Below are 15,859 nucleotides of genomic sequence, written 5' to 3'. Positions count from 1 at the left end.
CCAAAGAAACTCAATCCATTTGTATTCACAATATGAGCAAAATAAGCCAAAATAGTGTCAAACAGTTCGAAAATGAGTAGTTTCAGATTGTTGATCTTACAAAAACAAAAATCCAACCTTGGTAACCATGCAAGAGAAGGTTTTTATAGTCTTCCCCACATGTGGAGGCATTCTAGGGTGTTGGGCTATCCCTAACTCCATCGCTAAGCAATTTAGGACAAAAATTGTCATGACAACGTTTTGCAACTTTGCACTTTTTGCACTTTTAGCTTTTCTAATCCATGAAACCTATTCTAAGTCATTACTCATGACTTTTAAAGCATTCTTAAGACTACTTTGACCCTCCCTAATGCTTATACCAATTTTTACCACTTTTGACCATCAAGAAGGTCAATTTCCTACTCAAACCACTACTTATGCACAAAATGCAAACATAAGAAGAACTAACTCAATCTAGGCCTACATTTTACTCATCACACTCACTCTTGGACCCTCCTAGAGTCCTTATTCAATACCTGACTTGGCTAAGGTTAGTACAAGCCAAAATTGAGAAAAACCTATAAGCCTAAGTCCTAGGTGCTCCTGCACCATTCTCCCAAACAAAAGAAAATTATGTCACCTCCTTGGGAATCAGATTTTGATCAATGCCTAGCTTCTTAAACTCTATCCCAAGCACCTATGTAGCTTCAGAATCATCCATACCCTACCACTTGATTAGGTGCTCACAATAGATTTGATGCCTTGTCTTCTTGGCGATCCTTGAACTCAATACCTTCTCAGCCTTTGGATTTGGTTTTGCTGGTAGTTGAAGGTTGTTCACATCATCTAATGCCTCTAAGTGACTATAATCTGAACCTTGAATTGGTCCTTTGTTGGCAACTAAGTCTTCTATGTTGAAAACCGGTGACAATCCTATGTCACTAGGTAGGTCCACCTTGTATGCATTTTCTGCATACTTGGCTAGAATGGCACATGGAAGAAACCTTCTCATTTGCAACTTGTTAGGCACTCCTTGTTGTAGCCTTGCTTTGTTTAGGTGCACCATGACAAGATCTCCCACTTGAAATTGGAGGTTCTTCCTTCTTTCATCAACTTTTTGCTTGATTTTGCTTGTGTTCTCCATCAATGCTTGCTTGACTGATTCATGTACCTCCTTCATTGACTGAGCAAAGTCTTTTGCATATCCACTTCTTGCTGCTGCACTACCTTAGTCTCTTAACTCCAATATACCCCTTGAGTGAACACCATAGACCACTTCAAAAGGGCTCTTGCCGGTGGTCCTATTTATTGTGTCATTGTATGCATATTCAGCTTGTGAAAGCACTTGATCCCATGTCTGACCATACTCTTTGGTAAGGAACCTCAATAAGTTCCCTAAGCTTCTATTCACCACTTCGGTTTGCCCATCTATTTGAGGATGGTAGGCTGATCCAAAGGATAGTTTGGTGCCAAGCTTTTGCCAAAGTGTCTACCAAAAATGACTCATGAACTTTGAGTCTCTATCTAAAACAATGCTCATGGGTAAACCATGTATCCTTACTATTTCTTTAAAGAGCAAATGAGCTATTTGGCATGCATCATGAGTAGTCTTGCAAGGCACAAAGTGGGCCATCTTACTAAATCTATCCATAATGAGATAAATGTTGTCAAATCCCTTCTTTGTCCTTGGTAAACCTACTACAAAGTCCATACTAATGCACTCCCAAGGTCTATTTGGTATGGGAAGAGGTTGGTACAAATCAGCATTTGAAGAAGTACCTTTGGCCTTTTGGCAAACTATACAAGTCTCCACATACTTTTTCACATTTTGATTCATCCTAGGCCATAGTAATACCTCTAAACCAACTCTTGAGTCTTATTGACTCCAAAATGACCACTAAGGCTGCCATTATGCTTCTCTTGTATGAGATTTTCTCTCATTGAGCCTCTAGGCACACAAAGCTACCCACCTCTAAACAATAGTCCATTTTGCAAAGTAAAATCAGAATACTCACTATGGAAATGATTTTGACACTCCTTACACACCTTGTAGGAATTTGAGAAGTCTTCATCCTCTAGGTATAGGTCTCTAGAACTGTCAACACCTATGCTCCTCAATTGGATTTCTTGGACTCTCAAAAGTCTCCTGCTTAATGCATCAGCAACCTGATTTAATTGTCCTTTCTTATGCTTGATTGTGAATGTGTAGTCTTGCATGTACTCCACCCATTTCATGTGTTAATAACTGAGTTTTTCTTGTGAGTTTAGAAAGCTCAATGCTTGGTTGTCCGTATAGACTACAAATTCCTTAGGAAGGAGATAGTGTCTCCATTTCCTCAAAGCCTGCACTAAAGCATATAGTTCCAAGTCATAAGAGGAGTACTTCCTCTTTGCATCACTTAGCTTCTCACTATGGAAAGCTACTGGCCTTTCTTCTTGGCTTAGGACAACACCTACTACAATATTCCTTGCATCACATTCCACTATGAAAAGTTTCTCAAAACTAGGCAATACCAACATCGGTTGAGTAGCTATCTTCTCCTTCAAGGTTTCAAAACCTTTATTTGCTTGTTCACCCCATTGAAACTTTGCCATCATTCCACCTCTAATGGTGTCTAACATTGGTGCACATATAGCACCAAATTTCCTAATGAACTTCTTGTAGTACTAAGCTAGTCCATGGAAGCTTCTCACCTCTGTTGCTGACTTAGGAGTAGGCCAATTTACTATGGCTTCAACCTTTTTGGGATCCATCTTGAGGTTTCCTTGAGACAACACAAACCCAAGGGAAACCAACTCCTGCTTAACAAATTCACACTTGTCCAAGTTCATGGTTAGTTTTTCATCATACAATCTTTGTAGCACATCTTGCAAATTATTAATATGATCTTCCCTATCCTTATTGAAAATGAGAATATCATCTAAATATACCACCACAAATTTACCTATGAAGTCCTTCATCACCTCATTCATGAGTCTCATGAAGGTTCTTGGAGAATTGGATAAGCCAAATGACATTACAAGCCATTCATAAAGACCCTCTGTAGTCTTAAATGCAGTTTTCCACTCATCACCCTCCTTAATCCTAATTTGGTGGTATCCACTTTTAAGGTCAATCTTGGTAAAGTATTTGGCTTCCCCTAAACGATCCATTAGGTCTTCTATTCTAGGAATTGGAAACCTATATCTAATGGCGATCCTATTTATAGCTCTAGAATCAGTACACAATCTCCAAGTACCACCTTTCTTTGGGGCTAACACGGTAGGGATAACACAAGGGCTAATGCTTTTCCTAATTAGGCCTTGGTCTAAAAGCTCTTGGATTTGCTTGGCAATCTCAACATTTTGTTGGGGAGTCATTTTTTAAGCTGTCTTGTTAGGTAAGGATGCTCTGGGAATGGAGTCTATTTGATGGCTTATGGTTCTTTTAGGAGGTAAGGTGGTTGGTTGTCCATCACTCATTGTGCCCTTGAACTTATTCAATAGGTCTTGAACCTCTATTGGCAAATCTGGTTGCTCTTTCTTATCTTCCTCCTTAGGCTTCACTACTAATGCAAACCCTATACCTTCACGTTCCTCTAGTGTCTTCAAGAATTGTTTTTCACTCACCAAAAGAACATTAAGACCTGCTACCCTCTTTTCACTTTCCTCAAGGATAGACTGAATCTTGAATGTGACTCCATCATTCTTGAATGAGTATGCATTCTTGGCTCCATCATGAATAGCTTGTCTATCAAATTGCCATGGTCTTCCCAATAAAAGATGGCATGCATCCATGTGTAGGTGCCCAATGGTAAAATCCACCAATCCTTTCTCATTGACTAGGACATGTTGGCCTTTGTTCAACCAAGTGACTCTATATGGGTTGTTGTGAGGTATCCTTTGCAATTTGAGCTTACTCACTACCTCTTCTGACACAGTGTTGTCTGTATACCCTGAATCAATGATCTCTTTGCAAACCTTGTCAATAATCTTGCATTTGATCCTAAATAAGGACCTTCTTTGTCTTGGCTCTTCTCTAACTGGTTCTTTGAGCAAAGTTCTCCTTATCATTAAGTTGTCACCTACCTCTGGTTCTAAGGCAACCTCTGAAGTCTTGCTTCTTGAAGATAGTTCACTCTCCTTTCATTACCTTGTGATGATGATCCCTTCTCTGGACACCTATATGTTGGATGACCAAGCTGGTTACAATGGTAACACTTCATTGTTGCAAAATATGAGGAACCTCTAACTTGTACACTAGATCTTCCTCTAAAACCACTATCTGATCTCCTTTACTAGTGCCACTCTCTTGTTGCTCAGTGAGTTTAGACTCACCTTGTGTTCCTTGTTCAAAACTTCTTCCTCCAAAGACTCCCCCTATGGCCTCTATTGTCTTTTCCTCTACCTCTTCCCCTGTTGCTACTTGAGTCATGTCTTCTTTTCAGTTTTTCTTCCACTTTAAGGGCAAGTTGATAGGTTTGATGAACTATCTTTGGACTCATTAAACTAATTTCTTCTTTGATGTTCCATCGTAGACCATTTAGGTACCTAGTAACTTTGAGACTCTCTTATTCCAGTGCATGAGATCTAAGGCTAAGTTAATGGAACTCCTCCATATAACTACTGACATCAAGGTCTTTTTGTCTTAATTTTTGTCTTTTCCTATGAATTTTCACTTCATGGTCATCAGGGAGATAGACTTCTTTGATTTTGACTAACATCCCTTTCCAAGAAGAGATGGGTGCTTTGCCCATTTTCTTCCTCTCATTTTGCACAAATTTCCACCATGTGAGAGCAGCTCCTCTCATCCTTGACTTGGCCACTTTGACTCTTTGGGCTTCAGTTATGCCTTCACATTCAAAATGGTTCTCCATGCCTTCTATCCATTCTAAGACCACTTCTGCTTCCATCTTACCAGTGAACAATGCCAATCCTTCTAATGATTTACCACTTAAGGCCTTCAATGCCTTTAGGAAAGGCTCTTGTTCTAAGATAGGATTAGGTTCAAGTGCTTTTTCTATCTATGACACTTCTTTACCCTTCCCTTCTACTCCTTCAACCTTTACGAACACTTCATCTGCCTTGGTTTCAACCTCACCAAGCTTACTCTCCAATTCTAGAAACTTCTCATTCAGGACTCTATTCTCTTCCTCTTGATCATCCACTTTCTTTTCCAAATCTACATTGGTCACCATGTTGTTGTCTCCTATAGATTCCACTAAGGACATCTACTCACCTATCCCAAATCTTATAGGCTCTGATACCAATTTGATGGGGTTCACCTAGCTTGCTCACACTTCACCTAGTTGTTGTTTCTCAATTCCACCAACTCTCCAGGCCTAGCTATGCTATAAGACCTCCAATTCCTTCTCAATCTCTTCTAGGGATTTCTTCTTGTCAAGGTGTTTGCTTCAAGTGTTTAACTAGGAACCCTACCAATTCACAATGTTTCCCATGTGCTCATTATGGTTGTCTTGGCTTCAACTTGTCAATTTGACCTCCTACTATTGTGAGTTAATGCAGAGGTGTGGAGGTGGCTTCTATAATGATTTGAATACCTTTTGGGTCCATTGGAGTTTTTCATCCATTTGCTATCTTACCGATTTCACCATTTTGCCTAGAAAAGGGCTACAAGGAATGAGCCCCTATTAGGCCTCCAAAATTTGGTTTTCTAGGGATTGGAGGAAAAAGGTCTAAAAGAAAATGCAAAAAGGTTTGATATTATTCAATGATACACCTATCCCTAAGTGATTTAGGTGGTTTTGGTTTCTCAACCCATCGTACAATGCCCTAACCCAAAAATGAGGGTTTTGAAGGGTTTCTAGGCCTTCTAACTAGCAGTGACTGGTCAAGTTTGGAAACTGAGCATCAAATGGTCTTTTCAAGGCTTCCCCTTGCATAGGAAACTCTTTATGAACTTCATGGACCCCTCCAAAAGGTTAGGTTGTGGTTTTTCATTCACCCCTGCACTTTACACTCCAAATTCACCTTGTCTCCTCTGGCTGGGTTGCTCCTGGACTCACCTAGAACAAGGTGACAACCATATCAAAATTCATCTTCAGAACTTGTCCCTACATATGTACACTTTACAAGTGGTTTCCTTCCATTTCCCAACAGGCTGTGATGGCAGCATAGAGGGATTTCATGGGGCAACCATTTTACACAAAAGTGTTATTTATAAGACAAAACTAGTTGTTTGCAAACAAAGAAATGAAAACACTAATAAAACCTAACTAAAAATATTGAAATGAAAATAATAACTCTAAAACACACCAAAGAAACTCAATCCATTTGTATTCACAATATGAGCAAAATAAGCCAAAATAGTGTCAAACAGTCCAGAAATGTGTAGTTTTAGATTGTTGATCTTACAAAAACAAAACACCAACCTTGGTAACCATGCAAGAGAAGGTTTTTATAGTGCTACCCATGTGTGGAGGTATTCTATGGTGTTGGGCTATCCTTAACTCCATCGCTAAGAAATTTAGGACAAAAATTGTCATGACAACTTTTTGCAACTTTGCACTTTTTGCACTTTTAGCTTTTCTAATCCATGAAACCTATTATAAGTCATTACTCATGACTTTTAAAGCATTCCTAAGATTATTTTAACCCTCCCTAATTATTATACCAAGTTTTACTACTTTTGACCATCAAGAAGGTCAATTTCCTACTCAAACCACTACTTATGCACAAAATGCAAACCTAAGAAGAACTAACTCAATCTAGGCCTACATTTTACTCATCACACTCACTCTTGGAACCTCCTTGAGTCCTTATTCAATACCTAACTTGGCTAAGGTCAGTACAAGCCAAAATTGTGAAAAACCTATAAGCCTAAGTCCTAGGTGCTCCTGCACCAGTAAGGAATGTCAAATGGGAAAGCAAGTCAAAACTTCTTTTAAGAGTATAAAAGACAAATCTAATGATGTTCTTGATCTTATTCATAATAATTTGTGTGGTCCTACTAGAATCAAAAAAAATTCAAGGTGATAGATATTTTATCCTAATCATTGATGACTATTCTAGAATGATGTAGGTTACTTTTCTAAGGGAGAAATCTAAAGCATTTGAAAAGTTTAAAATCTTTAAAGCTAAAGTTAAGATAGAGACATGTTTGAAGATTAAATGATTAAGGTCAGATCAGGGTGGAGAATTCACATCTGGTGAGTTTAACCATTATTGTGAAAAGAATGGGACAAGGAGACAATTATCTACACCCCGGACACCTCAGTAGAATGGAGTTGTGGAAAGGAAGAACAAAACTATCTTGGATGCGGCTAGAACTATGATGATGGAAGCCAATCTGCCTCATATCTACTAGAGAGAAGCCGTGAGAACGGTGGTATACACATTCAACAGAGTTCATATCAAGGGAGACATCAGTAAGGAACCTTATGAGTTATGGTTTGGTCTTACACCTACAGTTAAGTATTTCAAAATATTTGGTAATAAATGTTATATCAAAAGAGATGATTCCAGTGGAAAGTTAAATCCTAGATGTGATGAAGGAATATTTCTTAGTTATTCTAATGAAAGCAAAGCATATAGATGTTATAACAGAATATTATAGAGAATTATGGAGAGAACTACTGTCAAGTTGGATGATAAAAAAAAAAAATCAAATCAGAACTTATGAGAGAGAACCCGCAGTGGAGATGATCATAACTAAACTAGTAGCACCTACACCAGAATAGAATGTTGAACTAGTTACTCTGGTAGTATCAGAAAATTCAATAGTAACTGAAGATCATAGTAGAGCAACAAAAGTTAGAAGATTCCTCGGTATGTAAGGTTAAACCATTCAGAAGATCAGATCATTAGAGATAAGAACAAAGTAGTGATGACAAGAAGAAGGTTGGTAGATGATGAGGTATGTTTAATTTGTCAAATTGAACCAACATTAGTAATGGAAGTATGTAAAGATGAATGTTGGATGAAAGATATTGAAGAGAAATTAGATCAGATAGAAAAGAATAACACATGGACTTTAGTTCCCTGACCTAAAAATAAGAATGTTATTGGAACTAAATGGGTTTTTAGGAATAAATTGAATGAAGATGGACAAGTTGTGAGGAATAAAGCTAGATTAGTTTTTAAAGGATATTCTCAGAAGGAAGGAATTGATTATGATGAAACTTTTGCTTCAGTAGCTAGGATTGAAGCCATGAGATTATTTCTTGCTTATGTTGCCCATAAGAACTACAAGGCTTATCAAATGGATGTTAAGTGTGTATTTCTGAATGGAGATCTTGAAGAGGAAGTTTACATTGAGCAACCTGATGGATTTTCACTTTCAGATGACAAAAACATGGTTTGTAGGCTAGCAAAACCTTTATATGGATTGAAACAAGCCCCTAGAGCTTGGTATGCAAGATTGGATAAATATCTTCTGAAGCTTGGTTTCACTAAAGGTAATGCTGAAAGTAATTTATACTATAAGATCACTAATGATGACATATTGATTGTTGAAGTATTTGTTGATGATATCATTTTTGGAGGTGAGGATAAGTTATGTATGGAATTAGCTAAAAATTTGAAGAATAAATTTGAGATGTCTATGATTGGGGAAATGAATTTTTTCTTAGGTTTGCAAATTACTCAGACTGATAAAGGTATTTTCATCTATCAAACTAAGTATGTTAGAGAGTTGTTGAAGAAATTTGGTATGGAAGATTCTAAATTGGCTGGTACACCTATGGTTACAAGTGAGAAGTTGAATAAGAAAGATGCATCAACACTAGTAAATCCTACAAGGTACAAGTCTATGATTGGAGGTTTGTTATATCTGACTTAGACTAGACCGGATATAATGAATGCAGTTTGTATAGTATCAAGATATCAGAGTGATCCTAGAGAAAATCATGAGAGTGAGGTGAAAAGTATTTTTAGGTATTTGCAAGGAACAATTAAATTTGGTTTGTGGTATCCTAAAAATGATGACTTTACACAATGTGCATATACAAATGTTGATTGGGCTAGAGATGTTGATGACTGGAAGAGCACATCTAGTGGAGCTTTCTTTCTTGGAAAGAAACTTGTTTCATGGATCAACAAGAAGCAGTCATGGACATCTTTATCTAGTGCTAAAGCTGAGTATGTTGTTGTTGCTACTAACTATACACAAGTTTTATGGATGAAGCAAATGTTGAAGGATATAAGGGTGGATTGTAATGAACCGGTAGTTATTCACTGTGATAACTTTGCTGTTATTGATATATCAAATAATCTGGTATTTCATTCTAAGAAAAAGCACATATCTATCAAGTATAACTTTTTGAAGGAGAAGGTGGAAGCAAATGAAGTCAGATTGGTTTATGTGAACACTAAAGAGAAGATTGTAGATATCTTCACTAAACCTTTTCCTAAGGAATCATTTGAGTACTTCAAAGACAGATTGGGGGTTTTTGCCCCTCTGGTAGAGATCTGAAAGATGTTGATTGGCATCAGTCTGAAATACACTTAGAGAGCTACTATTCATTCTAGATTGATGTGTTGGTGCTACTACTCAGGGGGAGTAGTTAGTTGTATGGTTTAGTGGATTTATGATTTTTCTTTGATGTTCATGTCAGATTTTTGGAATTGATGTCAAAGGGGGAGAAATGTATGTGAAAAAAAGAGATTAATAGAACATCAGTCAAGAGGAGAGATCAGATCTTAACAAAGCTATCAGTCATAGGAGGAGTTTGTTAACTTCATTGTTATATCATCTTTTGGAAGATTGTTGGTTGTCTTCCTTTGGGGGAGACTTGTTTGGTATTTCTTGGCACTTGGATATTTTTCACATCTAGTATTGCCATTAATACCAAAGGGGGAGATTGTTGGCAATTTGAGGAATTGATTATGTGTTGCATTGATGTTTTGTCATTGATGGCAACACCGATTGTTTTGGTTGCTTACCAGTTTTCGGTTGGTTCTAGTAGAGTTGTTGGTTTATGATATTGATTTAGTATGCTCCGACATGTCTTGGCTTGTGGAATTGGTTTGGATCTATTGTTCATGCTATTTAGATGGGTATCACAATCAGTTGGTTTGGGCTTTGATGACTCAGGAGCTATCATTTGTTCTAGTAAGCCTTTTGGTCACCAGTAAGGATTCTGCTGACAAAGCTTTGTTGAAGACCTTTTGATGCACGTGATAAGTGGTGTTGGTGTGGCTTCTAGATGGATTTTGAGATGTTGTTGGTTATCTTGTTCATGTTCTTGTTGATCGGTGGTGTTGGATTTGGGTCCGGACCTAATGCTATCTTATTCGGCTATGTTATGGACCAGTTTATATAATGTGTTGGTGGATGATCTTGATGCATTACCAGTTGGGTTTATTGATTGGAATATATTGTTTCGGTCTCAGGCCAACTTGGTTGATCATTAGATTGCAGGTTTAAGTTATGAATTTATTGTATTATTGTTTAAGTGGCCGACCTAATTGTTTAGGTCCCGGGTTGGTATAAATATGATGTAAGATCTCTTTGTAGATCATGGGATTATGGCTATGGGATTATATGTGTGCGAATAAAGTTGTAATGATATGCAGAGGTTTTTGGTCAAGCATAGGTGATCAAATTGGGTTGGTGAAAAAGGTTTAAGACCTCTGGTACTGAGCTTAACCAAAACTGTACTCAAGAATAGGAGATGCTATTCTTGCAGTTCATTCTTCTTCCATATTGTAGTCTAGATTTATTTTGTAGTCAGTGAGGCTCCTTTTGTGATGAGTAGTGTGCTCTAGGCTGTTGGCCTTCCTACATGTGCAGGCCCCTCTTATTGTAATCACATACATACTGCATAATTATTATCTGACTATGAGTAGGCTTCGCACCACGGTTTTTCCCTTTATCGAGTTTTCCACATACAAATCTTGGTGTTATCATTTGTGGATGGTTGGTAATTGTTATGTGGTTTATATTTGTGCTTAACTATTATATCTGCTATTCCAATTTTTGGTTTATGTATTTCGATAATGAGGCTTTGGTGCTTAAAGTGCTATAATCTATTGACAACTGATTCACCCCCACCCCCTCTCAATTGTCCTTCGATTATCTGAGTTGTCTAACATTCCATGTACAATCCAAAAATTAGTGTAAGTTAGAGTTTTATCTTCACCTTGTAGATGTTTTTTCTTCAAATAGTATATGGCTAGTATGAAAGAAGGTTTTTAATATTTTGTTGAAGTTGTCTCGAGCATGTAAGAACACTGTTTCATGGAATGAATGATTAAGAATCATCTATTTTGTCCTAGCAAGTTTTGGTTATCATCTTATTTTTTGCTTCTCTTCAAGAAAGAGATTAAAGTTCTTTTAATAAGTTGAGGAATGGTGATCATCTACATGCAAGATCTTCAAGTATGACCATAATGAAACTTTAATGGGTGTTAATGTAATGCATTAATGCTTAGAATGAATTGGTTATATTTTACTCTATTTGGGTTTGATGTCTACTTGTTGTGGGTTGACTCTGCTTCCCTAATAAGGCATTGGTCATGGAGCTTGCCTAATTTTCAGAATCAATATATTCTTGAAATGTCTTTTTATTTATACTTGTAGGAGTAGTGTTAGTTTATAAAACTAGTCCCAATGGTTGCTTAAGTGTTCATAAACTAAGGTTGTAGCCATAACTAGGAGTTTATCCATTTTCCTTTGTATATTTTCATTGGGATAATATGCTTTAATGTACAATGTCTAAGCCCAAAGTGTTGTAAGTCATTGGGACATTGTAAAGGGAGACCCACCTTGGTTTTGTAGAGCCAAAAGTGTAGGAGATTTTTGTCTTATGACTGAATCTCGTTTGTTGGCCAAATCCTATTCTAAGTCTATTGATAAGTTAGTGACTATTTCTTTAGGATTTAGAATCTATTGATTTGGGAATCAACAGTAAGGACTAAAAATGTTGATTGGATTCAAGGGGTGGATTTGTTTACCCTCTTTTGTGAGTTGAATTGCTGAAATTAGGGTAAAGTGCTAAAAATGAAGGTAAAAACATGGAAACAGTGAGCTACAGTCGTCGAATTGAGGCACACACATATATCTAAGAAGCATAAGAATGTTTAGACCCGATCCTCGAAAAATCTCCAAAAATGTCAAGACCATAGCGAAATTCATCCTAGTCCTCCTAACTTTTCGCACACCAAAAGGAGTTGATTTGTCTTTGCAAATAATCCTAAATCTGAAGATCACAACTTCATATCTATTTCTTGCACACAAAAATAAAGGGAAATAGGTTGAGAATAGGGGATTGCCTAAGTCAAACCCCAATTTAGGAATTAACCTTGATTGAAATATTGCAAATACTGAAATAAATAATGGAAAAATATACCTCAGATTTGCAATGATCGATAATGATGCTTTGCTTCTTAAATATAATCAAATATGTTATCTGCAATGGCATGCACATGACAAAACCATAATCACACACACATGCTTGCATGTGAAAGGTGTATTGTTGCTCCACAATTGATGAATGAAGAATGCAGCCTTGAAAACCTTTAGAGATGCTTGATGATGAATGATTGAATGCTTGATGATTATAATTTCGTTGTTTTCTTATGATCCTTGTATATCCAAATGAGAGGGGAAATCCTCCTTATATACTTTCCCATAAAAAAATATGTTATTTTTTCGACATAGGTCGACATGGGGCTAGGTTTCTTTCCCAAATTTGAGAATGCCAAAGGGGTTCAAAATGGGGCTCAAATAAGGAGGACCATAGCATGACGCCATGGTCACAATGAGGACCAAGGCATCACACTCTGGTCTTACCCTATTTTAGGGCCGAACTAAGGGGCCATGTGATGTATGAAGTGAAATCAAGGCCATATTTGCATGATGCAATCATAATAAGGTCTCAGTTAATCATTGAGGGATTAACAAGTTAAGGTGAGGGCCCAAAATGTGGACTAAATTGTAAGGGAGTACAATTTATGGTGCTACAAATACAATCTAAGAGACACCCATACCTTTTTCTCCTTTTTGAAGGGAGACAAAGTCAAAAGAATTTGAAAAATTGGGAACCTATTTATTAATAGTTTTTATTATCCAAACGATTCTCCAATTAACTACCACCTCTAGTTTTCATCCCAAAACTTGCCAAGCTAATATTTGAATTGATGGGGCCTCAAATTATTTGACTCCATCTATAGAACACTACTAAGAAGGGAAATAGGTGGTATAAAATGCTCCTTGTTTAGATAAATATAAGGAAGTGGCTACCCCATATATCCCTCTCAAGTGATCCTTCTCAATGGGACAAGTATTTTCAAATAATGAAATAGGAAGAAGCTACATAACCATCAAATGGAACAATTAAGCTCTGTTCCAATATGTTTTTATTGGAAGATGTTAGTTTTCTTACTAGATAGCTAGCAAAAAATTCCTAACTTGAAAGCATTTTCAACATATAAATGTTATATTCTAATAGTCTAAAACTTGTTTCCAAACCCAATCCTCTACTTGAAAACATACCTTCAAAAATAGACCTTTGACAATATCATTTGCACTTGAATTGAAATGAAATGAATTAGACTATCCTATTTAGGATTGAATTTAATTATTTTTTAAAGCATTAATGATTCCCAAGAATCATTGTTCCACCCAAATTTGAAGGATGAGATGTGGAATTTAAACCTAGATAGGTAAAACTAAGAAAGTCTCCATCATTGGATTAAATGTGGGAAACATGGTTTCATTAATAAACATTCTTATCCCAAAACTAGGGACACATTTATAATATGAACAATCTATCCTCCAAGACTTACATCATATAAAAAAGTATCACATGCTATGAAATATCCTCAAGGATTTGGATCTCTAAAAGAATATCTTACATGCATGTATACTGGGGTATTTAATAAATAACTAATATTCACCCAATATATAATTTTAGTATTAGGGAGATAGGAGATAATTTTATTGGTGTAATAAGGGTAGGTACTAGAGTTTGGTAAGAATACATAGAAGAGTATCACTTTTCATCGGTCAAATAGAGGAAATACAATTCATTATGTTGGTTTTTCTTAAGTCATGAAGCTTTCTTTTTTAAGAACCACATAGCCTTGCATTAAGTTAAAGCCTCATAATCTTAGATGCACTTAATAATCTCTTCTCTATTACAATCAATAAAGGAAGCAATGGTCGAACACCAAGGTCAATACTATCCTACCCAATTTCCTAAACCAATTATTTGATACCTTTTGACAATAAAAAAACCCTACCCAAAAGAATCACTAAGTATCTCTAAAACTCTTCCATTATAATTTAAATCAATACATAAACTGTAAGTAAGATGTACATGATATTAGCAGGATTCATTTGTTAGAGTTTGTATGGCAAGGATTTGGAAGTGGTCATAAATAGGTTTTGTTAAGTCATATATCCTTTTTGCAAGATGTCATATTTGTTCTAAGGGTTTAATGCATGTAATGGTTAAATAAATTGGTTTTACAAAAAATGTAGGTGTGGGTAGTGATTTTGGTTGATAGGGGAGAAGTAATAAAGAGATATAGAAGTGTAATGAAAAAATAGGTACATAAGATACTTGGTGAAAATACTATTGTATGTAGTTGGGGTATCAAAAGTATATATTCAAGGGGTACAAATAAAACTGGGGGTGATTATTAGTACCCTAAAAATGCATGTAATATGCTATTGCTTTATTAAATAAATCCTTTAGGGGAGGATTTTTATAGTCTTAACACCACTTAATATTTATTTGTAGTCCACTAATACAAAACTGTAATGATAGGTCATAAGGAGTTGAACATCTAAATGAGACCAAGTTTTGAATATTTTACATCATTAGGTACAACACAATATTGTATGTAAATCCAAACCAAGAACTATCTCTAGCTTTCACATTAATTTTGTTGAAACCACCACCTTTTCTACGAGTTTAGCCTTAACATAACCCATATTTGACAAACACGACAATTACCACCTCTCCATGTTACACCAGTGACCAGATTTTAGCACTTTATTTCCTCTCTATCTTGCTTGCTAGGAATTACTATTGCCACTTGTATTGATCTGTGCACCCCACCTTAACCCAAATAATTTTTTTTCTTAACTATATCTCTAGGAAATCTATACCATTGAACATATTGAGATAGCTATTTATTGTCATAGTCTACTATATAGAACCTATAAAGTACACAACCTAAAAATTTGACCAATAAATAAAAATCTCTATACTAAAATTCATATTATATTAATAATTATTTTTAACATTAATATACCTAATAACAATTGACTTTCTTTTATATAAATATTTGACTTAATATATTAATTTTTTTTTATATAATTAATTATTTTTCATTAATAATGTATGGAGTGTAATGTGCATGAACAAACATAAAATTATATGCAACCATTTATATTTTAAAAAATAAGAATTTAAAGATAATATATTAAGTGAGAAATAGATTATGTAAGTTAGAAATAAGTAATAACAAGTCTTACATCGATATGCTTCCAAAATATTGAGTTGATATCATCTTTATCGTGTGTCTCATTGTGTGGCCATGATAGACTCCTAGCTAAACTATTCCTTTATGAGTGAGACATTTTACTGATGAATTCTAACTCTATTTTGTAGTCAAACAAAATATTGCAGGGGAGATTTTTTTGCATAGGAAGGCATGTGGTAGAGAAGACAACAAGTATATATGTCAATGACAAAGAGTTCTCGAGATCATCAATATTGCATAATGAGAAGCTAGATCTGAAATGAAAGTTCCCAAGAAAAGGATAACCTTGTTGGCACTCTTGAAAGGCATATGGATATTCCATCAATATCGTATAATGATAAACTTGTTCCAATACTAGATCTGAAATGAAAGCTCCCAAGAAAAGGATAACTCTATTTGTACTCTCGAAAGACATAAGAACATTAATTAACATAGCAGTCAATGT

Source organism: Cryptomeria japonica, chromosome 8 (genome assembly GCF_030272615.1).
Source record: "Cryptomeria japonica chromosome 8, Sugi_1.0, whole genome shotgun sequence".
In the NCBI taxonomy this organism is placed as follows: domain Eukaryota; kingdom Viridiplantae; phylum Streptophyta; class Pinopsida; order Cupressales; family Cupressaceae; genus Cryptomeria; species Cryptomeria japonica.
This window is presented reverse-complemented; position numbering follows the sequence as displayed.